Source organism: Syngnathoides biaculeatus, chromosome 15, assembly GCF_019802595.1.
Source record: "Syngnathoides biaculeatus isolate LvHL_M chromosome 15, ASM1980259v1, whole genome shotgun sequence".
Lineage (NCBI taxonomy): Eukaryota > Metazoa > Chordata > Actinopteri > Syngnathiformes > Syngnathidae > Syngnathoides > Syngnathoides biaculeatus.
This window is the reverse complement of record NC_084654.1, coordinates 17403359-17429909: the sequence shown is the minus strand read 5'-3', so window position 1 is coordinate 17429909 and position 26551 is coordinate 17403359. Positions and strand designations below refer to the sequence as shown.

Here is a 26551-nt window from a genome sequence, read left to right as displayed (position 1 = left end):
TTTTTCTTATCTTTTGTTAAAAACACTCATCAGTGACACGGACCGTTGCATTCAAAGCCAAAAAGTATGTGACAGCATTATTATAAGACAGAAAGCTCAGCAGCTCTGTGATTGACACTTCCTCCGTTTATGTTAGAATTCCAACATGTCTACAACAAGTGTGCACGTGTCCAGAAACCCTGTAACCCCCTGATCCTTCTCTTTTTCCTCTTATAAAGTAGTCGATATGGTTTCCGCCCTCTGGGTCCCTGTTGAGAGCCGCAGAGAAATGTCAATCGTAAGCGCATCCGCCGCAAAGATTCAAAGACTGACCCTTCACCGTGAAAGCGTCCATCCACACAACAGCTTCTGATGGGAGTGCGGAGGATGAGACTGCGTGGTGTGATAACAGGAATTGAGATGATTTCAGCCTTTCATGGTGCCGTTTTCCCCATTTTTCTGCCAACAAAATGTAGCTCGACTTTACTTAGCATTCGTTTTTCTTTTTCAGGTGGATGCTAAGTCATTTCGAACTACAAATGATCTGAATAGAAACGATCATCCATTTTGTTATGTGTGTGTGTATTTTTATTCTTTCCCTTTATTTAATTATTATGCTTTTAACTTGTTATAATGCGGTTCTTTGTGACACTGTTTCCTTTCATACTTTTAAGACCTTATGATGTGACGCAGTTTCCTCTAATGCTCTTGGGTCCGTGTGACGCGAACTCTTTGTGTCCTTTGTGACGCGGAAGTCGGAAATGTTTCAAGGATTACCTATATAAGGACGAGAAAGACGGACAACAAGACAACTTCACCGCTGCTTTGGGAATCTACACTGCTTGTCAAGTAACAGTACTTTTACTTAACTACAATATTTGGCTACCCCTCCCACCTCTCCAGACCACACTTTAAGAAACAATGTTCAATCACATCATTTTTTTTTTTTTTTTGGGGGGGGGGTGGTTTGTGTTGTTTTGTTGTGTTTATTGTATTTGTGAGTTGGAAACCCTCAAAACCAGGGGTGTCAAACTTTTTCTCGCGGGCCACATTGTTGTTCCGGTTTCCCTCAAAGGGCTGTTATGACGTTGTCATCTCATCATATTTACATAATCAATTTATGAATTCGTTTTGGAATCGGAAATCAAAGGTAATGTGTTTTTCAAGTATTCACGTTTGGTAACAAAAATGTTAGTAATATCTCAACTTGATCTATTATGGTATATGACAATTTGAAATCTTGCGTCCTTGTAACGCAAACTCTTTGTGTCCTTTTTGATGCGGAAGTCTGAAACGTTTCAAGGATTACCCATATAAGGACGAGAAAGACTGACAACGAGGCTTCTTCTAACGACTTCACCGCTGGTCTGGGAAAACTACGCTGCTTGGAACACGGACACACGACGGACTGACTGAGCTAACTTCCTTGTGAGTTTTTAATTGCTTCACAGTTAAAACGTTGTCATGTGTCGTGATGACGGGAGCAACTGGGAGTCATTAACATTAATTGACTCCAGTTGATTAGGAGGCAATTACAGTAAATCTGCAATAATGATCTCAGAAGGGCAGGAAAACTAAAGACTCGTGCAGTGCAGTTCTAAAATGGTAATCTCTAATTAAACCCCATTATGATCACTTTAAGACCATGTCACAAATGTACCACGGGAATAATTGTCCAACGTGACATTTAATGCGGACCAACTAAAATGCAGACATTACTGATTATTATACCTAATTTATCTGTTTGCCACCCGACTCGGACTGTTCAGTCTTAAATGGTTTTATGATTTATGATAGCAAAGGTTAAGATTTCTTAGAAAATAACAATACAAGTCGCAAAAAACGTCCGAATTCGAACCGCCGTCGTGTAAACTGTCAGCATATAGCAAGAGGCTAACTTCCACAAGTACCAAAGGATATTCTGCTTCGTTGTTTCGTTGTACTTTTGTATTGTTACAAGACTTTTCCTAAAAGGAGGAGCAACTGCAGCAAAGGATATGAAGAAAATAATAACTTGAGAAGTTATGGTGGGCAAGTTACAAGTTCCATGAGAATAAATGCAAAGCCTAGTTTTTCTTAATAAAACAGCAAAGCGGCATCTCAGCTGACTGGTCTAAGTGATGCTACATGACCAACACCACAATGGCTACGATTTAGCGCTCGATCTAATTCACAACGTTGTCACCGTTAATACCAGATTATCTCAGAAATCAAGGCTGAAAGAGACACCCACCTTGGGTTCCTCATTAAAAGCGGCAGTAGAGGTGAATTATAGATGCACACCTATAGAATTATAAGTGTGCATGCGTGACCTAGTGAGCAGGAGATCAAGGTCATTATTAATCTGATCTTGTAGCTGCTCAATTCATTTCTGCTCGCTGCAAAGTTGGCCGCGGCGTTTTCTGCTTGCTAGCTCGGATCACGACAATCTGAGATCTTGCTTCCATCTGCTCCTGAGCAGCATGCGCAACCGACCTTATTTGGTTATCTTTCCAAGATGACTGAGAAGATTGAAACAAAACCGGCTTAATGAAAATGTCTTTTTTTTTTTTTTTTTTAAACCTCTCCTGTACAGATGCACGGCCATGCATGCAGAATGATGAATGAATTAATGAATTATGTCTTGTGCTGGAAAAAAAATAGCTGTGCAACAGGGAAGTTAGGAATAGACCCTATGATTTTTTTTTTTAAATTGTTTTATTATCCATCCATCCTTTTTCTGAGCCACTTATCCTCACAAGGGTTGCAGGAGTGCTGGAGCCTATCCCAGCTGTCAACAGGCAGGAGGCAGGGTACACCCAGAAGTGGTTGCCAGGCAATCGCAGGCCACACGGAGACAGAGAACAGTCGCACTCACAATCACACCTAGGGGCAATTTAGAGTGTCCAATTAATGTTGCATGTTTTTGGGATGTGGAAAGAAAATGGAGGTCCCGGAGAAAACCCACGCAGGCACGGGGAGAACATGCAAACTCCACACAGGTGGGTCCAGGATGGAACCCGGGACCTCAGAACCGTGAGGCCAACGCTTTACCAGCTGCTCTACAGTTTTATTATTTTAATATCTATTAAAAATGCAGGTGGACAGAAATGGGTTTTAGGGGACAGACAGGGGGACAGAACGGATTAGGAGAATAAGAAGCGGAAAGGCATCAGAACAATGGCTAGCTTAGATCAGGTGTGCAAAACTCCTTTTCACCACAGGCCACAAATGGATTTATAACTATTTTTGAAATCTGGAAACTCTTCAACCGTTAGTATTTTAAGCGGGGTTGGCAAAAAAAAAAAAAAAAAAAAGAAAAAAAGAGTATTTTTAAAAGTGAAGACAATTAGCAATTTTGGCATTTTAGCAAAAAGACCTAGGACCCAGGAGTCAAGCCAAGAGAAACGTGGCAATCCAACACCAGCCTATTACTATGGTTACCACGTCCCCCGCTGGCAAGCATGCACTTTAATCTCTTGACCTGACATCCGTTCGGTGGTTTAACAGGACATTTCATTAATGGTGGAGCCGGCGTAGGAAAAGGCCCATGTATTATTGAGTTGGAGAATGTTGATGGGCAGCAAACATCATATGAATTATACAACATGGTATTTGAGCTGCAGGCATTCCTCGCCATGTCCACGGCGCCTGGCAAAAGGAGACATCGACATGCCGACGACCGCTTCGCCAGACAATCATTTGGCTTCGAGAGGAAGCGGCAAGAGTGGCGTGACAAATGCTGCCACTCTGGTTCTGTTGAACTCCATTCACATATTCAGTGGACTGAGAAAAGAAGCTCGTGGTAATGCAAATGTCAGTGTTAAAAGTAGAAAAGTGAAAGGGAAAAAAGGGAAAGTCTTCGGGGCTTCTGGCTCTTCTGGAGTTTCCCCCATCTCTTTTGATGGAAACTCTGCTCAATATTGTTTACATGAAATAATGATGTATTTTTTTTTTTGGCAGCCTACTCTGAGCAAGCATAACTTGAAGTTTTTCATTTTGATGTGCAAGATTAATACTTTGCATCAGTCTCTTGAACATATTCCTCCAGCATTACTTGATTAGTGGGGAAAAAAAGGTTTCAAAGACAACCTCAGTGAAATACAGTAATCCACATCAGTACTATATACTATGTACAGTACATTTTATTCCATAGTAAGTAAGTAAGTTTCTTTCGGCTTGTCCCGTTAGGGGTCGCCACAGCGTGACATCTCAGATGAACGCTCATATTTGTTTGGTAGTTTTTACACCGGATGCACTTCCTGACGCAATCCCTCTTGGGGAGTACATTTTATTCCATTTAATGTTTTATTATTATTTTTGTTCTTACATTTTTAATGTTTAGTGTACCAAAATCCTGCAATATAGTAAATTACACAATAAATCTGCAATGCACTTAATCTACAAAAGGTGAACTGCAATACAGCAAGGGAACAGTTCTTTTGGATGTACTCTGACCTTCCGAGTTAACATCCATCCATTTTGTTTGCCGCTTATCCTCACAAGGATCGCGGGGAGTGCTGGAGCCTATCCCACCTGTCAACGGGCAGGAGGCAGGGTACACCCTGAACTGGTTTCCAGCCAATCACAGGGCACATAGAGATAAACAGCCGCACTCACAATCACACCAAGGGGCAATTTAGAGTGTCCAATTATTGCCGAGTTAATATACCCCACAAATTTAATCTCACATTTACCATGCTCTATAAACATGACCCTAACACTGATCCTTACCTTAAACCAAGTAAATTTACGATAACCATAACCTTTACCCAACCCTCACCACCAAACACTATCCCTGAAAATATCTTTTGTGACAGCCTTTTTATTCAAGTGGCTCATCAAAATCTTCATTAAGAGCATTTTGAATTAATTAATCAAGACTCAGTGAAGCAAATTAAAGTATTTCTCACTCACAACGAAATCAGACTGATGAAGCTTTTTATGCATTACTGATAAAGAACTTATATGTAGAAATTTTTTTTTGTGTGCGACGGGACCAAACTCAATTTTAGACTCGATAAAGAACTCGCGGAAAGTTGGTGCAAAACAACTGTTCTTGGGGGAAAAAAAAACAAGTAGCATCCACAAATATGAATCAAAGTGGCAAACCCCATAAAACAATGTATTTAATCTAAAATACATTATGAGGTGTGTTGGAAAAGTTACAGGACTGGTGTCAAAAAAGGTTTCTCCATCCATCCATCCATCCATCCATCCATCCATCCATCCATCCACAATACTACTTATCCCGTTCAGGGTCGCAGGGTGCTGGAGCTCGTTTGAAAAGTCCAGTCACTTTGGGTAAAGGCACCGTAATTTCCGGCCTACAAGCTGTGACTTTTTTCACATGCTTTCAACCCTGCGGTTTATGCGGTAATGCGGCGTTAGCGCACCTGGTAATAAGCCTCGGTATACAGAGTTTAACGCTAGCGCAGCACTGGCGTTAGCACGGCGCTAGCATTAGCGCGGCGCTAGTGTTAAACTCTTTCTGTGTACCGAGGTTTATAACCAGGTGCGCTCTGTAGGCCGGGAATTATGGTACTTTTGACAAACTCAGAATGGTGTCCTATAAACAAGTCCCTGTCTCTAGCAGAGCCAATAATCGACATCTCAGTTTTCTCAGAGTTAAGAAGCAAAAAGTTACAAGACAGCCATTGTTTAATCTCAACGTGACACGCGTCCAGATTACAGCAATTGCATGGGCTAGTTAGTTTTGACGGCTTGAATAATCAGGTAACGTCGACGTAATAATGAAAGCTAATCTTACATTTGCGTATATCACTAAGTGGCAGCATCCATCCATTTATTTTATGAGCCACTTATCCTCACAAGGGTCACGGTAGTGCTGGAGCCTATCCCATCTACTACACTCTGAACTGGTTGCCAGCCAATCGCAGGACACATTGTGACAGCCACACTCACGATGACCCCCTAGGGGCAATTTGGAGTGTCCAATTAATGTTGCATGTTTTTGAGATGTGGGAGGAAACTGCCGTACCTGGGGAAAAAATACCCAGGCACATGGAGAACATGCAAACTCCACCTGGGCGGGGCCGGGATTTGAACCCGGGAATCTAACGCCCTAGCCAGATGCCCCACCGTGCCGCCCACCAAGTGGCAACATATACTGTAAATACTGAACAACAGCAAAGCCCACAGGTTCCCCTTGGAGACATGCTGATTGATCTTCTGGCCCACAATGATGGGGAAAATTCTTAATTCTAATAAATTAAATATTTTGACAGCAGTCCTGACACACCTCACATGAAAGTACAATATCTGTGGTCATTACAGTCTAACATTGATCCAAGTGCACGATTGGCTGCAGTAGAAGGCAAGGAGAGGTAAACTGAGGCCATCACATTTTCCCATACCTGATATAATAATGAAAAAAAATGTCCAGGTCAATGTGATGTTTATTTTAGTCGAAATGCATCTATCTGCCAGCCACTGAGAGAGACGTTAGCTATGAGCGACTCCACACATTTCCAACGTTCACATGCACCTACTGAGTCAGACGCTTCAAATATTATGGGCCGCATATGTTCCCTCTTCACATGCACTCCTCCACACGCTGAGCATACTGTATATTCCCGGAGTGCAAGTGTTCTTCCGCTCTCATTTTATATAAGTGTTAATATATGGATAAGTGGACACTTCGTGGAGAAATGTAAACCTGAGGAATTATGGATGCAGAAAGGAAGCAGCGCTGCTGGACCATAAATTCGATACGAGCTGAGGTGGTGATGAACTGTAGATGGAGGCTTCAAAACCGACGATTTCATCAACTTAATTAAGCAAATGATTCGCTGTGATTAACTACGATGTTCGGTAATTTTTGGTCGCACATTCATCACACATGCCCCTCGATTAACTGAACGATTCTCTTCAGTTAATATTGTTAATTGTATTTTTTTTCCCCCATCTATTGCATGATTCCCTGGTCAAGTGCTTGATTTTTCGGTTAATCACACTGAAATCAACAGTTCATGTTTTCAAAACCACAACAAATGATAAAACACTCATGAAGACTAGTCAGCAAAAAAGATCTGCTTAATGAGCACGCTTTATTAATTAAAACTGATGTGAATGTTGAATAATAATCATAATGCTGAATGCACACAATGTTGGGTGAAGCCAATGCTACAGCAAGATTTTTTTTTAATTGTATAACCTATGATGCCATATCTTACCCAGGTTGTGGTGAGGTCCAGAAGTAAACTTGTATTTATAAAGGTTCCCTTGAATGTTAGTAGAGTAGCAGCAAAAAAGAAGTACAAGAAGCGACACTGTTAGCTTGTCTAATAACCACACTGCAGATTTCTCCTTGTCTTAAGTATTGTGGTGAGCGACTTGTAAGACGTTCAACACTTAAAAGGGAAGTTCGCTGTTTCAAAACCGCTAGCCCAGGGGGGCTCAATGCGTCGATCGTGATCGACCGGGCATTCTTGGTTAATCGCGGGATGGCGTGCCAAAAAAAAAAAAAAAAAAAAAAAAAAAAGACTTCAGCCACTGTTCCCTTGAAACTGCGCATGCACAATTGTGCACCGCTGATGCAGTCTCTTCGCAGATGTTCTGCATTGCGCGCAAAAAAAGTATAACATACAGCTATTCAGTTTGTGGGATTTTGCAATGTGATTCAATGAGTGACGGATGACTGCTTGTTACATCCAACGGCACAATTCACATACATACTGTAAAAAATTAAGAAGCCACTGGTTTCTTTTAGCCAGCACACGGAACTTTCTCTAACAACGACGCTGCTCCACCACAATCTCTTATTCCTAGTTTATCTTACACCCCAACTGCAAAGACGTCCACTCATAATTACAAATGTTACAGTACTTGCGCAGCCCATTATTGTGTTTTATAATGACAGCATCCACCACTGCTGCTTTAGTTAGCAACACAGTCTGGGTAACGTAGAGCAAAGACAAGCTAGACATGCTGCTTATGTTTACTTTCGATATTAAGAGAGAAAGTTAAAAAAAATAAATGCTGTTTTAAGATGCAATGACTGTCGGAGTATGTGAATAATCGAGGAAAAAGTGGTTAAACCGGACGTCTCTTTTCCGAGTGGGAAAGGTTTGGTCTGAAGCCAAAGTACAACGTGCAGGATGAGATGGTGTGTCATTTTAAAATTCCACCTTGGCACAGCCTGATCCAGGATGAAAGCACAAACAATACAGTCCACAAAAAGTTAATTCTGTATTTTAAATACAGGAGGCAACATAACATCAACCAACATCAATCCCCCCCAACCCCCCACCGTCGTCGGCAGCTCGCGAGAGGCTGGCTGCTTGATAAGTAAATCTTGAGGTAAGAAAAAAAGTCCGGGCACCCCTGTGCTAGCCTGATTTGTGTATAATTTCACTTCACAAATACGACATCCCCCCAATCCCCCCCACTGGAGTCACTGACCAAAACCGCACCCTGAACTAATACGCACAAGCAAGATTTTCAAACATATCACAGCCGTTTACTAATTTCCACACTATGAGAGTTAATATTGATAACAGTTGATCGTACGGTAATTTTTTTGATTTTTTTTTAATCCCGCGTGTTTCAACAGATTCATTTAACAGCCATAATTTCCTCAGGGGGCCTTGGGGAATGCTTAAAATAATGACACATTGTGCGGTTAATTCCGAAAATGGACTTCGATGTGTATTTTTTTTTATTAAGTTAATCTATCGCTCCCAGCTCTTATTCCCGTCTGGAAGTATAGCTGATTGCGTTTCCAGTCTGTCTTTAATCTTCCAGCAACAAGAAGCGAGATGAGAGCTTTGCTTGAAGTTTCTCCACCCCCCCACCCCACCCCCCTCCTTTCTCTCTAAGTCTTTGGAGACAATCTGTCAGCCCTCAGCTTAATCCCCACCAACCTGTGTGTCAGTGTGCCTCTCCTCACTACGTCAGCACCCATTCAAGTGTGCCGGGGCACCCGCGGTGGTCCACATCTCGTTTCACGGCTCCCTGGCCCTCTCTGCCTGAAGGGCTGGCGCTCTAGCGCTGATGAGAATTACTTCATGAGGTTACAGCTACTATTAACTGAGGCTGACAGCTGAGGTGGCAGCCAAGCGAGATCATTACACAACCCTGCAGAGAAAAGGGTGACATGGCAGTGTGGATTTAATAAAAAAAAAAAAAGAAGAAGAACATAAAATCCTCAAAAAAGGCTTAGGTTACATTTCAAGGGAGTCCTTTAAGCACCTAAAGTGATTCTAACATGGCTTTATAAAACATGCTCAAGGGTATTATTTATCATTTGAAGAAAAAAAAGTAATGAGTAGCAAGGACGATGTGGTATTTGCAACCATTTGCAGCTCTAGGTTTCATCACTACACTTATCCGCTTTAACATAATTAAAATCGTTCCAGCTTCTTTTGGTAAGGAATGGTGAGATGACATGACTGAGCAGTAGGGAAGCAGGTATGAAATTGTTAGAATTATTGTTTTATCATGCATTTGTTTCCATTAGTCTTGCTCTGAATTATTCTCCTTTCGAGCGGCTGTGTGACCCAGAGTGTGACCCAGCGACGCCTGGAAGTTGATGCCCCTTTTCTAACCACAAGTGGATACTCCCGAACGCCATAAACAGGTCTTAAAAGAATGCCTTGCTAATTTCTTGTGGGTTTATCAGGACAGTGTTGCAGCCTTGGAGAAACATGTTCATTCGTGCACACGTTGGTGTTGGTGTAGCCATCTGTTTCGCTATTTGTACTGAGTGAACTTGTAACCATGTAACCTTTGACCTGAGAAAGCAATAAAAAGAGGCACAACGGTGAGGCTGACTCAGAACGTGGTTCGGAGGTGCAGCTGGTCAGTCGAACCCGTCCTCCTCATGAGAAAATTAAAGATCTCTTCTTCTTTTCCTTTCGGCTTGTCCGGTTAAGGGTCGCTACAGCGTGTCATTTTTTTCCATCCAAGCCTATCTGGTGCATCCTCTTTAACACCCACTGTCCTCATGTCCTCCCTCAAAACATCCATCAACCTTTTCTTTGGTCTTCCTCTTGCAGCTCCATCCTCAGCACCCTTCTACCAATATACTCAACTCTCTCGCCTCTGAACATGTCCAAACCATCGGAGTCTGCTCTCTCGAACCTTGTCTCCAAAACATCCAACTTTGGCTGCCCCTCTAATGAGCTCATATCTAATCCTATCCAACCTGCGCACTCCGAGCGAGGACCTCGACGTCTTCATTTCTTCTACCTCAAGTTCTGTTTCCTGTTGTTTCTTCAGTGCCACCGTCTCTAATTCGTACATCATGGCTGGCCTCACTACTGTTTTATAAACTTTGCCCTTCATCCAAGCGGAGACTCAACTGTCACACAGGACACCAGACACCTTCCGCCAACTGTTCCACTCCGCTTGGACCCGTTTCTTCACTTCCTGACCACACAACATTTTGCTCTGTATTGTTGACCCCAGTATTTGAAGTCGTCCACCCTCGCTATCTCTACTCCCTGGAGCTTCACCTCTCCACCCCTCACATTCATGCACATATTTTCTGTTTTACCTCTTCTTGTGTCTAATTTGCATATTTATCCAGCAGTTAGGTGATGAACCTGACAGAAATGTTTTTTCAAATAAATAAATAAACATGTCCTTCTGAAGGATGAAGTCTGGTGGATGTAACAAATGGGGGACTGGCTCACGGAGTTGGGGCAGGTCTAAGACATCTTATTTTATGTCTTCACCAACTTTTTCCACAACCTTTTTTAAATTAGATTTTTTTGGGGGGTTAAAAAAAAAAAAGAATCGTCCCAAGGCCACAATCATTTCCTTGTCTCCTGTGTCCTCTTCGATGTGACGTAGAGATCTTCTTCGATTTCATTAGATCGCATTTGATCACACGAGACTTTGGTCTTGGACAGACTAGCTTCAAGATTGGTCGTGATTTGCCAGTGCAATGTGTGTGGTGTCCTGTGTTCGGCGCGCTCCATACACAGGATGATGGTAAAATAAATTTGCTGCAGCGTCTCATGAGACAACCGAGCTGATGTATGCACGTGGAGACACTGCAGGATAGTTAATTAAAATTGTGTGATGCTTAGGCTTGGTTTGAGGCAAAAAAAAAAAAACTGATTATTGCCGTAGAACACATGAGCCTCGTGAATCTGAAAAGCCATCGCTTCAGACTCTGGAATCCTCTCAGGAATGCTCTCCACACGCTTGTTTTCTTCCACTGAGCGCCACACTGTTGACATTTACCGTCGGCATGTTCATCAAATGAATCTAGGAATCATCTGCTATTATCTCCTGAGAAGGGGCTTCCTGCTGCACTGTTAGGCATAATGTCAACACGTGCTATTTATTTGCACAATAATTCCTCTTTACCAAGGAGCTTGTGTGCATTTGTGTGTTTGCTGTTTCTTTTTTTCTCCACTGTTGAAAAATGGCGTGTGATGCATGTACAGTTTCAGCTTTCGATTATAATTGATCAACACGTGTAACCACAAGGCTACATAATCTAAATCAGTTCATATTCCTAGCAACTGAGCAATCAGAGTGGACCATGAGAGATCATGGATGAGAAATTGTCTAGTTTCACTTAATTCATCCAAAAATTGTAATTATTAAGCAAATTTGATGAGCAACAGGAGAGTTTTATAATGTATAAACCTTCTGTTGTTGTTTCCATATGTTGGATATTTATTGTAAATGAAGTCAGGTGGGATTCAGTCAATTGGTCCGCCTGACAGACTCCCAGGAGGATGCGACAACCTCAAAACACACACTTGAAACATTTTGTGTTCTTTCTTTTTTGCAATGCAATATGTCGCTCATGGTAAACGGCTTCACTGTACATTTATTTAAGACTGAATACAAAGATTTGCTTCCAAATGCACTGTACGCGTTTGAAGATAATTGCTAAATATGAAAAACTGAGAACTATGTCATACTGATTTGCTGAGATAATGAGCCCTATTTGTGTGAGTGGGGTAAATCTGCCACAAATTCGTAAATCCACAATTGTCTTCCAGAGGTGGGTTAGACCTGTGTCGGTAATTTCACGTCAACTTCCATCCGGCGGCTCTGTGGATGGGTGGGTGCGGCACAGTGAGAGTGTTTACAGCCGACTTCATTCACTGCCAATCAAAGGAGCTCCTCTCATTCCCTCTAAATGTGGCACAGCTGCAGTCTTCACACTGACTTATCTGTGCAATGCATAGTCATAGCAACCCAAGCATAAATTGCACATTGTCACTGCTCTAGCCATGGTGTAAGTGAGCTTGTAAAAGAATGGGTTGGTGATAACTACTTTTGATTTAAACATGTCCGCAGAGATCAGCACCTGTTTCCCTGTGCCCCGATTAAATTCACCAAAATCACATTAGACCAACAGTCTAAATGTGGTCCGAGCAGGTGCAATTTAGATAGAAATTCATTCATCAAATTGTCAATACTCCAGGCGCATATCCAAGGACACACCCTCATTTCACCAGAACATCCAGCTCGGAGCAAACAGGTTTGCCAAATTGCCAAATCCATGAAAACATTTTTGTTATTTATTTCTCACTAATCATAAGCATCCCACAATGGCTCGTGCTTAATTTGACATCCTCTGTTTACCACTCAGGCATCTCACACTTGTCAGAATTGTGATCATTGTTGAAATCCTCTCAAGAGTATAACTACAGGCGCAGGCTACCAATCTATTTGCCAAACGGCTCATCAGGACCAATTAGGGGGTTCGTGTCCCGCTAAAGGACAGCCTCTGAGGGGAGCAGATCGAAACAGTCACCTTCTATTTTCCCAACCGATCGCCAAACAGTCCATCACAGAGAAAACAACTGTGGCTGGAATTGCAACAAAAAAGGAGTACACTTGTGATCAATACAATAGTATAGGTTGGTGACAAATACTGTAATATAGTTGTTGCACAGAAATGTGATAGCTGAATACAGGCGCATGCTTTTCTGCACAAAACATAAATGTGCAAAGTTTTTAACTAAATGTGTCATCACTAAGACGTGAAAACTATTTTGATTAGACCTACCAAACAAGGCAGATACAATAATGCAGTGAAAAGGAATGCAGCAGGAAATATCAGAGTAAGATTAATAGAGCCCTTGATAAACTGATTTTATGCTTGATAAAAAATATATCTATTCATTTTTTTAAAATGGCCAATCAAGATGTAAGTTTGATCAGTTAGGAGTAGCATTTGATGAAGGGTTACTCCAATTCTGAAAGTCGATATAAAGGGCCCTCCAAAGTGTCAAGACACATTTCAACAGTGAGTGTTTTATCCAAATTCTTTTTTGGGATATAAATTGCCTCACGTAAAATGATTACCACCTTAAATAAAAAAAAGAGTGTGGTGCTGATTTAATCAACTGCAGAGAATATCAGGTGTTTTATTTGATAGGGGACATTTTGTAAAAGTCCCTTATGAAGGACGTAGCTGACTGAACATCGCAACCAAAACAAGACAAAAACGAGCACCCTGTTCAAGTTTCTTCAAGCGTGCAGCAGAGGTTTTATGTAATTCTGATGTTGTGGGCACAAAAACAGAGATTAAAAAAAAAAAAGCTAAATTTGACCTGTTTGGCCGCAGGTTAAGTCGAAAGCCATCACAAAAGGAGGAAAGGGAGTACAGTTGGCTATGCAAATGATGTTTGTATTATTCATGCAAGCTGGAAGTGCAGTTTTCTCTTCTCTGGTTTTTCTTAGTTCAGTACCTTGATTCCAAATGTGGATTGTTTCTCGTGTTTTCATGGCTGGGAACAGAAAAAAATTGCATGAAAGAGGTAAAAGAGAAAAGGGTAATAAACCATGAGGTCTCTCGACACCCGAGGTTCATCCACAAGCAACCTTTTCTGAACAATGTCACCAGTGACAGATATGTCACAGTCTGTCCGCTGATGCTCATCCTCTCACTGAAGACTTTTGTGCAGTCGGTCAGTCACACAATTCAATGTCAACTCGACTCCGCGAGTTATCTTGCTGAATCGATGGGCCCTAAAGCACAGGTGTCAAACTCAAGGCCCGGGGGCCAGATCTAGCCCGCTGCATGATTTTATGTGGCCCGCGAAGGCAAATCATGTTTATCTACTTGCAAGATTTTTGTTAAAATCTTGACCAAATTTTCAAATTGTCATATAAATGATAACGTTGAGATATCGCAAGCATTTGTGTGCCACCAAACATCATCGATAGTTGAAAAACCCGTTACCCTTGATTTCCGATTCCAAAAGTAGTTCATAAATTTCATGTGTAAATATGACAAGGTGAAAGATATTCATGGTTTCAAGTCATAACGGCCCTCTGAGGGAATCTATAACTACAAAGTGGCCCACGAGAAAAATGAGTTTGACAGCCCTGCCCTAAAGCAACAAAGACCTCGTCATTAGACTCAATCATTAAAGGGGACATATCATTGAATTATTGATTGTCTTTTTAAATGTTAATATACAATAAGTAAGGTCTCTGAAGTGATGGTAATCAACTAAGTAGATAGTCCCTTCATGATCACTTAACACTTTATGTCAAAGACAAAACATAAGCAGAGCTGCACTCTTCGCACAGATTAGCATGGGCTAATTTTAGTATTACCAGTATTAACTTCTGATAATGATATTTTAACAATACTCGGCTAATTTATCGACATGGTGTTTGGGGGTATTTGTATTTTACCATGTCACGCCCCCCACGATGCTATATTCATCTGCTATATGCGCACAATACTTCCGCATTTGGCAAAACAGGTCGAAGCGCTCCCTGCCACTCGGATGAATGTGAAAAGAACTTGTAGAAACTGTAAACACGTACGATGTCTTATTTGACAAGAAGTCACCAGCGAGCCAACAAAGATGAAAAGAACTGATGTGTGGGCTTTATTTGCATTTACATATAATGTATTATATTTGTATAAATAAAGGATATACATGTATTTAACTTTTGTCTGAAGAGACAAGCTAGAAATAGAATAACATTTCAGCAAGTTTGGCTTTAAATTTTTCAGGGCTTGGTCATGTGATGCTCCACATATTGGGGATTGACAAGTATATTTTTAAGGACTTGCTGATGGAATTCTGCCTCCAGCCATGAAAATGTACTAGAATCTTTATAGTTACTCGCTTTGTTTGTGATGTAGAAGGAGTAACATTTCTCCTCAACAGGTACGTATATCAGCGGTTTATAATTTTTAGTTGATTGCACATTCCAAAAATAAACCTTTCAAACCTATAACATTTACACGTTCTTACGAATAAGTCGTGGTACCAACGCAGCGGCCATGGCTGACGTCAACTTATTGACCGTACAGTGGACGTCTCATGTACTGTAAGCGGCTTTGGTCAGACTCGAGTGAGAAGACGGAATAGTCAAATCTTTTCTGCTTGGTGAGGGACTTTAATCAACAAGATAAATGCAAATTGTCTGTTTTCACATTAAACTGAAGTAAAGCGAACACAGTCAAAAACTCAAGGCAAGCAAAGTGTTATTGTGTCACAGTATTCAAGGTTTTCCTCTTGGTGGTAGATATTTTTTTCTTTTCATCGAAAAGGTGAGAGCAGCTCAAATGATTTTTTTATGTTTGGTATATTTCACCCGTATTGTGGTACTAAAATTCTACTTAATTTCACATCACTCTCAGGCAAAGCTATTATGTTAAATTCTCAAGGTAAGCAAAGTATCAGAGAGTTTCAAGCTTGCTGCTACTTGATTTGATCCCCTCAAGGTTTCACAATGTAGGGAAAATGGATGCCAATGATTTTACAACAACAAGAAATCAACCAAGGACCTCGAAACTGCAGAACATTCTGATGGTTCACACAATTTGTGAGTATTGTCGCTGTTACTTCAACGTCTTCATCAGAGCTTGTTTGTATGCTGCAGTAAAACCCAACCACATACAGAGTACACATTCAATGTCTCTTTTCATCAGAACTAATCTCCCAAACAACCCAGAGGTCATAAACCTGAGAGCAGACGACAGAACAGCTGAAAGTAATAGGTACGCATTTGGGAGAAGGACAAGAGGAACAGTTCCAAAACATTTATCTCAAAGCAACCAAAAAACGACTCAAACAGAAAACACACAAACACAATTACAATTCCTGGTTATGTCACGGTTAAACTGACGTGGGTTGAATTTAGATTATCTTAGAAGTTTACTACGAATACTTTATGCATTAGTCTTGAATCTTCACTCTAGGACACAGGGATAGGTCGGAACACGCTCGGGAACAGTTAGATGAAAGTGCTTTTTTTTTTTATTGTTTATTGCTTGGATGCATTTAAGAGATCTTACCTCAAACCTAGTAGAACAGAATGGAATATGTATTTGTCCTATAAAGTCCAACACAATACTTCTTCTTTTCCTTCCAGCTTGTCCCAATTAGGGGTCGCCACAGCGTGTAATCTTTTTCCATCTATGCCTATCTCGTGCATCTTCCTCTATAACAACCACAGTTTTCATGTCCTCCCTCACCACATCCATCAACCTTTTCTTTGGTCTTCCTCTCACTCTTTTGCCTGGCAGCTCCATCCTCAGCACCCTTCCACCAACTCTGTCGCCTCTGGACATGTCCAAACCACCAAAGTCTGCTCTCTCGAATCTTATCTCCAAAACGTTCAACTTTGGTTGTCCCTCTAATGAGCTCATTTCTAATCCTATCCAACCTGCTCACTCTGAGTGAGAACCTCAACATCTTCATTTCTGCTACCTTAAGTTCTCCTTCCTGTTGTTTCTTCAGTGGCACCATCTCTAATCTGTACATCATGGCCGGCCTCACCACTGTTTTAAAGATTTTGCCCTCCATCCTAGCGGAGACTCTTCTGTCACATAAAACACCAGACACCTTCCGCCAACTGTTCCAACCCACTTGGACCTGTTTCTTCACTTCCTTACCACACTCACCATTGCCCTGTATTGTTGACCCCAAGTATTTGAAGTTGTCTGCCCTTGCTACCTCTTCTCCCTGGAGCATCACTCTTCCCCCACCGCCCCTCTCATTCATGCACATATATTCTGTTTTACTTTGGCTAACAATACATAAAAAAAAAAAATCCCACGGAAAATAATGGATGACAGTGTGAATGTGAGCAAAAAAAGGACAGTATTTTTCTTTGTGTTCCCTTGTGATTGATGACGACCAGCACCACGGTCCATCTTTCACCTGGAGTCAGCCAGGGTAGGCCGCATATAAGTTAACTGTCAAGAAGAAGAGAGCAGCCACTTTTGAGGTTATGCCTTCTTTGGAAAGTTTTGCTAAAATGTCATTTAAAAAAACAGTTAATTCATTAATGCTTGCCGAACGTAAGTCTCATTAGGTACGAGTCCAGATCACCCGAGGCGCGTTTCGACTTTAGAGGTTCCACTGAGTTGCTTAGTAAATGAACCACTTTTTCGCTAATGTGAATCATTTCCTCATGAACACATAATTTAGATAGTCATCAATATAAACACAGTTAGGACTCGAACATATGCGCAAATATATTCGCGTTCACCTCATTTGTGGAGGTGACATCATTTGGTAGAAAGTGATGAGAAGTGCGGATTGAAAATTGCTCCATATTTTGGTCACCTCACTGAATGCAAACCAGCGTTGGACCTGAAATGGATTGCCCACGATATTCAGGGTTGGTCATACACCAAGTTTAAGGAAATTATGAGCTGCCTGATATATAAATGGAAGCATCCACATACAGAAGGAGGAGACCGTTACTAAGAAGTAAACCCATTTAGACTGATTTACTGTTCCTGGGATTATATAGCAAACACTGAAAGTCAAGATCTTTAGGAGACACTTGTTTTCGGAGTTCAGATAAGAAAGTCTTGTGAGTGATTAGAGTTTTGGAGATCCCAGAGGTGGTCAGTAATCTACGCCCAGCGGCAAAATAACGTGAGGTATAAAAATATGGAGCAGTTGATGAGGACGATTGAGTCCTGTGGGAAAAATCCCTCACAGGCTTGGCAAGCGTGCAAATGCTGGACCTCGATACAAACAAGGCAAAGGAAAGTTGCTGACTGGAGAAACCATGCAGGAGTGAAGAAGTCAGCCAAATTATCTGCCTTTCAAGCACAAAATGGGAACGTACTGTACCTTCTGTGTGACTAAAATTAACTGTTTGGTTATAGATCACAGTTTTAGTCCCCTTCATCATGGGACACAAATAACGAAAACTCCCCAAAGAATGAGGTTTACAAAACATCAAATCAATGTGCTTTAGATTGGATTTTCCTGGCTTTTAAATGCATCATATAATCTCCCACAGTGGATGTCAATTACCCATGAACGTGATCCTCATTCCAACTACGAGCTCAAGGAGGGACAGGGAAATTGATCATTGATGGTGTGTCGCGGTTCACTCGCCTGACTTCCATGCAGGCAGCAAGACTACCATTTCGACTCAAGTGATCTTGGGTCATGAGCCACATGATGCTTCACAGTGTCTGAAAACAACCACAACCACGAAGGTCCACTAGCGTAATGCTAACACACAATGCAAAGCTCCATGGACTCTCTCGCTTCCTCCCAGGTTAAAAACTTTACTGAAAACTTTAGAGATGGTGGAAGAATGTTGAGTATGAATGTTTGTCTCTCTATTTGCACTCTGTGATTGACTGGCGACCAGTCCAGGGTGCACCCCACCCCACCCCACCCAAAGTCATCTGAAAATCTAATGAGGACCAGCAATCAAAAACAGATGGATGGCTCATTTGGAGTAGTTATTTTCAGGACCTTTCCATGGGGTACCAGTTAAAATGTTTGGGTATGTTCAGTACAAAGTGGTTTGTGAGGATGATGTTATAATATTTAATTCTCCATTATGCTGACACAATCATTGGTGGAAAAGTTAGATTTTTACCATTTAAAGTCGACCTTGCTGCTTGGTGGCTTTCATGAAAGGATAAAATGGGAAATAATTAGAGCTAGAACCAAAGGATGAAACAAAGCTTTAAGAAACAAGGTCAGACCAGGATCTGATTATTTCGACACAAATAGGTCAGTGCAAGCTGTCAAGTCTTATATTAGAAAATAATCTATAGTGAGGCAGTGACTGCATTGGCTGGAAAATGCCCAAACTGCCGGTCCAAAGTGTTGTGTTCTGATCATATAAAATTTAACCAGGTAAGGTGACTCCCGGGGAGCAAATCACATTGTTGCATTGGTGACGGTTCAAGAACAACCACTGTTGACGGCGCATTGGAACTAGCAGCCTGAGACACAAACCGTCAAGGTCAACATCCACTTTGGACCGACTATTAAGCCAGAGCACCACGAAATGAAAAACCCTGAAATGGTTCTTTTGTGAAAGCACTGGTGCAACCCCTATCTCAAACGTTAATAGAAGTGTCTCAATGAATGTGGGCAGTGAATCTTCAGTACACCAAGTTCTGTACAGGTCTGTATAAAATTATTAGATGTATAAAAATGTTGTTAGTCTGGTAAAATACAGACAGTCATGAATCAATGATCCATCATATACTGCAGAAGAAACAAAGAATTTTAATACATGGGGAGATAATTTAAAATGTGATAAAACTCAACACTTGAATTCTTCTGACTGACTTATTTGGTTTACATCTGTTAGTGCTGCTGTTTTGGTCAGCAAAAAAAAGTCTTATGACTTCAGCAATTAGCTCTGTGTCTATGTAGAAAAAAATGCAATAGTTAGCGTTATAGTAAAACAGGGAAAACTTGGTCGGTTTGAACAAAGTGTTTATTTGTTGTAGGTCACTCACTAATTGGAGCACTGTGTCTATTATCAGGACAGCCAACACTTGAGGAAATATAGCACGCTTGTTAAATTTCTTTGTACTCATTTTCTCAAACAGTGGCTTCCTCTCTAATGTTATTTTGATTAATTGCAAACAAATGGGCACCTTTTCCCATGACGATCCATTCTTTTGTCCCCACCAGGTGACACGGTGACTTTTTTTTCCATCCTTTCCTATTCTGCCTACAAAGGTTCCAGTCATTTATTTTATTTTAACCTCCAGTTTCACTTGACATACAATATATAATCAAATATATGATTTCAATGAAGTACTATTCTTTAGTCGTGAAAAAAACGAGTTGGTTGTTGGGTTGTTTTTTGGAAATTTATTCATTTCGTCACCATGGGCCCCCAAATTTTTTTGTGGATTTAAGTTGTGTGCCTGCGTACATTTGTACATATATTTTCACTCAAATGTCAAACGTTTGCCTCGTCTTCCGTCCTCCACGATAGTTACCCAACGTTAAAGGTAAATGGAAGTAATCTTTATTATTCTTTACATTATGTACTTTGAATGCTTATTTTGAGGGGGGTTGTCAGGGGGCTTGGAACGGATTAGGCTATTTCCATGTAAAAAGGGCTTCTGCTTATGAACAATTCACATTACGATTTGATGTCCTTAACAAATTAATTTCAAAATTAGAGGTACCAGTGTACTTCTCAGGGCTGTGGGGAGCTACTTACTCTTGATTGGTCGCCAGTCAAATGCGGAAAATAATATAAGGATGAATATATTTGTTCAAATAAAGGTCCCCTTGCTAATAAACGGCATACACCACCAAATTGGGAAATGGGCTATTTGAGTTGGAAGTTGCCTGGCTGGTGCATTAATTCCACAACTTTTTTTAAAATAATTTTTAAGAAATCATACAATAGCTGTCAAACCCAGGTGAGTAATATTCAAACTGTTGACATAAAGGAGATTTGTGTCCAGACTTTAAATGGCAACTTTTTCCGATAGATTAGTTTCACAGGTAGAGTCTCATCGATTTTCATTTTCCCCAGCAAGTTATCAGTGCGCCCACCTTTGCACATAGTCAGAATATTAATGTGTAACCTTGTCTGTTACGGTCGAGTCGCCCAAATGCAAAATCAAATTCAAAACACCAGCCAGAGGCAGTCAAATAAAAAGTACAGCTAAACTCAACTTGGGGCCAAGAACAATAATAAAAGACCAGAGCAAAACTAATTAAATCCAATTTGAAATTCAGACACAAGACAGAGGCACAAGGGAATAGAATCAAAATAAAACTTGTAAAGCTCTTTCGTATGAGTAATAAAAGGAAGATTTTAAAAAGCTAAACAACTTCAAACCAAGTGATGGCCACCTTATGGATCTGGTTTTTGTTCTGGAACCGGATCCTCGTCCTCAATAAGGGAAACACAGGATACAATTACTGTGAATCGGGTGAAAAAAAGTGCTGCTTTTATTGACGAGGTGTCAAGGAGCCTTTAAGTGGTAAGATCGAAGGTAACGGAGAAGAGAGAAAATCATTGGACAGAACACACCAACCTCCCCAGGAAAATGAAAAAGAATGTAGTGGCAGAATGAATGAAGTGGAAAAAAAAAAGCACACGTCCTCCTTTGTTTTTCGTATGACATGCAGTTTATGATTTAACTCACTTTGCTTATCTGTAAATACAACTTGATGTATGCTCGACTGTGCAACACGCTTCCGTCCGTCTGCATGCAAAATCTCCTTGCGGTGAAATCCTAACAGGCAATTTTCAGATTAAGAAAATCGTATTGGAACAATACTCCATAATAGACTTGAGCTGCATGCTGCCGATGGGGTGACACCCCCATTATACAGACAAGTGAAGCAAATCGCAGGCCTGTGTCAGCTTGATAAGGCTGCTTGGAGGTATAGAGCTGCCACATAATTAAATTGTGATTTGATTACCTTTCTTGATGAAGTTTGTTTTTGTCTTTTTCCATCCACAGGCATCCATCGATATCTGGAGACTATAACTTTAGTGTATTTACTAGACTTTACATTGATTTTAAATCGGCGATATCGGTATTGGCCGATAATGGGCATCATATGCTGATCGGCTTTAATGTCAGAATTCAATGACATCCTTGTTTGGTTGCGCAAAAGGCAATTATTCCGTGTTGCCATCATGCCTAATATACAGTAAAGCCTCGGTTCTCGAACGTCCCAGTTTTCGAAGAAATCGGTTTTCGAACGAAAATTTCAAGATTTATTTTGCTTCTGTTTTCGAACAAAAATCGGTACTCGAACGCCCCCGACAAAACCCGGAAATAACATTGTGCGCGGCCAGACCGGCTGACCTCGACGCGCTTCGTTGTGAATTCCCACGCCACCAAAAAAAAACCCCAGAAATAACATCATGTGCGTGGCGCAAACGGCTGACCCACCCACAACACCTTTTGTTATTGTCAATTCAAACACCCCCCGAAAAAAATGGAAATGACATAACGCGTGTGGCAAAACCAGCGCACTTTTGTTATTCTGTACAATGCAGCCTCTGTACACAGACGTGTCCCAGTAGTGACTGTTGTGTTGTTTTTCTTCTTATCGAGGACTACCGTATTAACCCCCCATCATGGCTCCAAAAAACTTCAACTTGCTTGTTTAAATTTATTCTGCACTTTTGTTGATAAAAAAGTTTACAAGGCTGGGTGCCGAGTCGCTACAGATATGGCAGTCCTAGCCTAGCGTACTCTACTACTAAAGCATACATTTTAAGCAAAAAAATATATATATTTATTAAATTATTTTATTATATAAAGTATTTAAATTATACATGTATTCCTACTATGCAGTTTATTATCAGGAAAAGGCAAAAAAAATGCTTTAAAAAGAATTTTTTTAGGCTTGGAACGCATTATTTCTTTTTCTATTTATTGTAATGGGAAACATCGATTCGGTTTCCGAACAAACCACTTCTGGAACAGATTGTGGTCGAGAACCGAGGCATCACTCTATTTGACTACAAAACCAAGTTTGTTTGTAGCCTTTTTGTGCGCGTTTTGAGGTGAAACTGTAAACATCGGACAGCCAATAAAGTTATCCCAAAAGAAAATGTTGGCAGCATGGGAGAGACAAGACAGCTGAGAGAGACAACACTTCATGCTGACTGATTAGACTACAAGACAATTTTTCTCTTTCCCGATTGTGATGTCACATTACTGCAATACAATCTTGTATTCTGATAACGCCGCATCCCGTTTTGTTCCCCAATCATTGGGCTTTATCTTCTCAACTCAAATGCAACCTGATACACTCTTACTGTGGGGATGACAACAGGAGTGGATCGCACCAACTGTATTATGGGGGGTGGGGTAGAAACGTGTTCGTCCTGCTAGAAAAGGAGTTTCATTTCTTTCAAGGGTTGCTCAAGGTGTTGTCACATACTACTAATTCGATACGGCTTGCAAGCAGACAACAAAACGTTACATAGCCAAGCAAGCTAGTGCTATCCCTAGTTGTTGTATGTAAACATGCTGCCATCCTGTTGAATACATGATCTGACCAGAGCAATGATTTGTAATGCTTATGGCCCCAAGGCACATACTTTAAAATAAAATTTTAAAAATCCCACAAAACACCAGCAAACAAAAATGTCACAAAAAGTAGATGCAGTACATTAATTGCCGTATGTACTTACTGCCATCTAATAGAAGACCATTAATTTGTTCAGGCAGTATCAAGACATTTTAAAAACAGAATTTCTGATTTTTGAATTGATAGACTTGGGAAAAGATGAAAGAGTACATACACCTTATACCAACTCTGATTTGATTTCCCCCAACATGTTGACTAATTACTCAGTTTAATTGTTACTTCACAAACACAATATTAATCAGAGTCCAGTCTTTGGATTAAATGCTGGCACATACAGCATATTCTTGCTTTAAAATGTGGAGGCTCAGTTGCACATCAATGAATGATTGTTTTGGACATTCTAATATTAATTTAGGTATAATGTATGTTTTACTTTTATATTCAATAGACTTTAATTGAATTATTACCTTTTTTCCTAGAGTCAAATGGAGTGCTAATGGTCAAATTGTATAATATTACAGTAGCTTACAATAAATATTCTTTTTTAGGACTAAAACTGGTCTGTCTTTGTTTTTTTAGCCTACCATACACTATTACACTTTAATGCTGGTTATTAAGATGGTACTTGTAGAGCTAAGCATAATCAGGCCTTTGCTGACTGATTTGAAGAACGGTGAAAATGCTCAAATTCAGCATAATAATAAGGACAGTACTACATTGGTACTGAGGGTGCTGCGAGATATTCTATACTTTATAGAAAACCTTCCAGTGACACATGCTCAAGGAGCGCAACACTTTTACAACCGTTGAGCTACACTGTATAAACTTTAATCCCGTCCCACTCACGGAAAACGTGCCAGATGTGTGCACCTATTTTCATGCACAGTTGTAACGAAATGAAATTTCATATTTACATCTGCGGCAGGCCTGAAACAGAAGACAGCACTTGCCAATAGAATGATAATAGGATAAACAAAGTTTTAACCAAATCCGTCAACATTGTAAGCATGCTGTTTCGTGACGCCGAACTGCTTCTGCATCCAGTCATTAAAAAAATGTACAGTATGCTTGGGTGCGTGTGTTTGTTTTTTATTTTTGGTGGCCGGCCAACATGAATGTCAGCTCTCCTGTTTCAAATGCTATTAAGTCGCTCCGAGCAAAGCTATTCATCATTTGTACAATTTCCATGGGGTGTTTTCTTTTTGCTTTTTAATCAAGGGCCGGATCCCATGTTGAGGGGGATAATTCAGCCGTGAAACAAGGCCCTGACGTCCCAAGCTAACCATCCGCGTCCCTAACAGAATCAGCTGCATTTGACAAACGGGCTTGACGCACACATCAAGGGGGGGAGGGAACTGGAAAGTGGAGGGAAAAAGGGCAGGCGAGGAAGGAACCATGATAGACAAACACCATTAAAAGGTCCAAATGGGCCAGTGGTATCACTGAATACGCATCCTTTTCATGTATCACTTCTGCAGTGGCATATGTCCAGTGGGAAATGACTTATTTCTGCCCAGCTGCATATTAATGTAGGACTGCTCCAACTAGCAGGGATTTTATTTATTTTTTTATCCTTCCAAGATCATTTCACTTCTATTTCAGGCTAATAACAAGAATCAGAACTGGTTTAATTACAAATTGACTTTTGCTGAGTTAGCCTCTGGAAACATGCTCGTCGATAAAAGCGCAGCACAGGACACTGTACAGGTCCTATTTTTTTAATTGGCCTCCAAGTCCTTCAGGATATTTCTACTTATCACAGACCAAGGACCCCATGTATGGTCAAACGATGTTCTGAGGAAGGTTAGAAAAATGCTTCCATTATGCTGCTAACTCCCGCTCTAGTTACCATCCCTGACATTAGCCAGTTAGGCTCATCAGGCTAGCTACATGCAGTATTTATGCACAAATTAGCTGCATCACCGCATAATCCGCAGGGTTGAAAGCGTGTGAAAAAAGTCGGGGTTTACAGGCCTTTCAGACCCTTCTCCTGTTAAAGATCAAATAATGGTGAACCAATCGTCAAATTTCCACTGATTCAAGTCTGCTGAATTTTAGAGCAATTCAAGCCAAGCTGTTTGAAGTAGCCAAGGCCAACCTGCCTCACCCATGTGAAAGCTCCCATAAGCCAGTTCAGCTCCTTACGCATTTGACTGCCACAAAACTTGTGAATTTCTCTAACTTGGAATGAAAAACTCAAGACACCATAAATTCTCAACTATTTCAGCTTCAAAACACAAAACTTTCACGCCGGCCTAAGGTATTTATCATTTAAAAAAAGAAAAAGATGAGAAGTCATCTGATCTTGAGACTGAAAAATGAAGGCCAAGCCTCCAGTAAATGCTGACCATTACTTGTACTCTGTGGGAGAATTATCTCACAAGCATTTGTAAAGCATCACAATGAGAGTGCGATATTATTAACTGCAGCCGAAAGTTATATTTAAAAGAGCCTTCTTTGTTTATTTTATTTTAGTGCTTCCTTCGGTGACACACCGTATTTATTAATTAACTCAGGAGCACTTACATAAGCACACTTAAGGATCAGACGGTTCAGCATTCTTGAAGTATAAAATACCTCTGAGACGCTACAATATATTTAGATGTTCGAAAGACACAAATGAAAAGTCAGAGTAAATCAGTGTAAAATGACTAATATGGAGAGATGACTCAAGCAACACAAGCAATGTTTTTTTTTTCTTCTCGTATGGCCAACACTTATGAATAATTTAAACATCCCATAGTCATTTGGCCCGACATTAACCAATAAGAATCACCTCTTTTCTAGGTGCCGGGTTGTTGTTGGAATTCTGTTATTTGGGGGTTACAGTAGTCATATATCATGATACCTTATAACGTGACATCTTAAGTCAAATATATCTAGCTAATACTTGTTAAGAGTATGAGGGTCACAGGGACAAGCAACAGAAAAAAAATACAGTGGGGGGATAAATTTATATCTGTACCAAGTGACATTGTACGTGAAGATGTGAATTTTACATATGAGTTGCTTGGTTTTGTTGGGTTAGGAAAACAGTCACTCACATATGTACGGGTGTGGTCAGTCATGCCCGCAGATATAAAGTTACAGGTGTGTGTTCTGTGAGTAATTGACCCCTCCGTGGATATTGCGCAATCCGCGTCACTGACCAATCAGAGGCCAGAGATCTGCATAGACCAAAGCCCGTTTTTGCTCCCGCCATTTTCTCAGACCTAACATTGCATGGTCCAGTATAGGGTTAGTTAGCGTTTTATCGCGTATTTGGGTTATTTAACAAAAAATATGGTTAAGAGGTGTAGTCACGGACTTTGTAATAGTGACGACAG

The 26551-nt window shown here is 40.7% G+C and overlaps 1 long non-coding RNA gene across 5 annotated transcripts; it reads left to right on the top strand.

Annotated features, from left to right (window-relative positions):
• The first annotated feature begins 802 nt into the window (after nucleotides 1-802).
• On the top strand, nucleotides 803-24581 carry LOC133513317 (uncharacterized). Of its 5 annotated transcripts, none has more exons than XR_009798456.1 (4): nucleotides 803-1129; nucleotides 1267-1407; nucleotides 8185-8280; nucleotides 9440-9963. It is a non-coding gene; the product is annotated as an uncharacterized LOC133513317 (long non-coding RNA). The 5 variants fall into 5 exon arrangements; XR_009798452.1 differs by having other exon boundaries at nucleotides 9339-9963; XR_009798453.1 differs by lacking the exons at nucleotides 8185-8280; nucleotides 9440-9963 and adding an exon at nucleotides 21638-24581.
• The last annotated feature ends 1970 nt before the right edge of the window (nucleotides 24582-26551 follow it).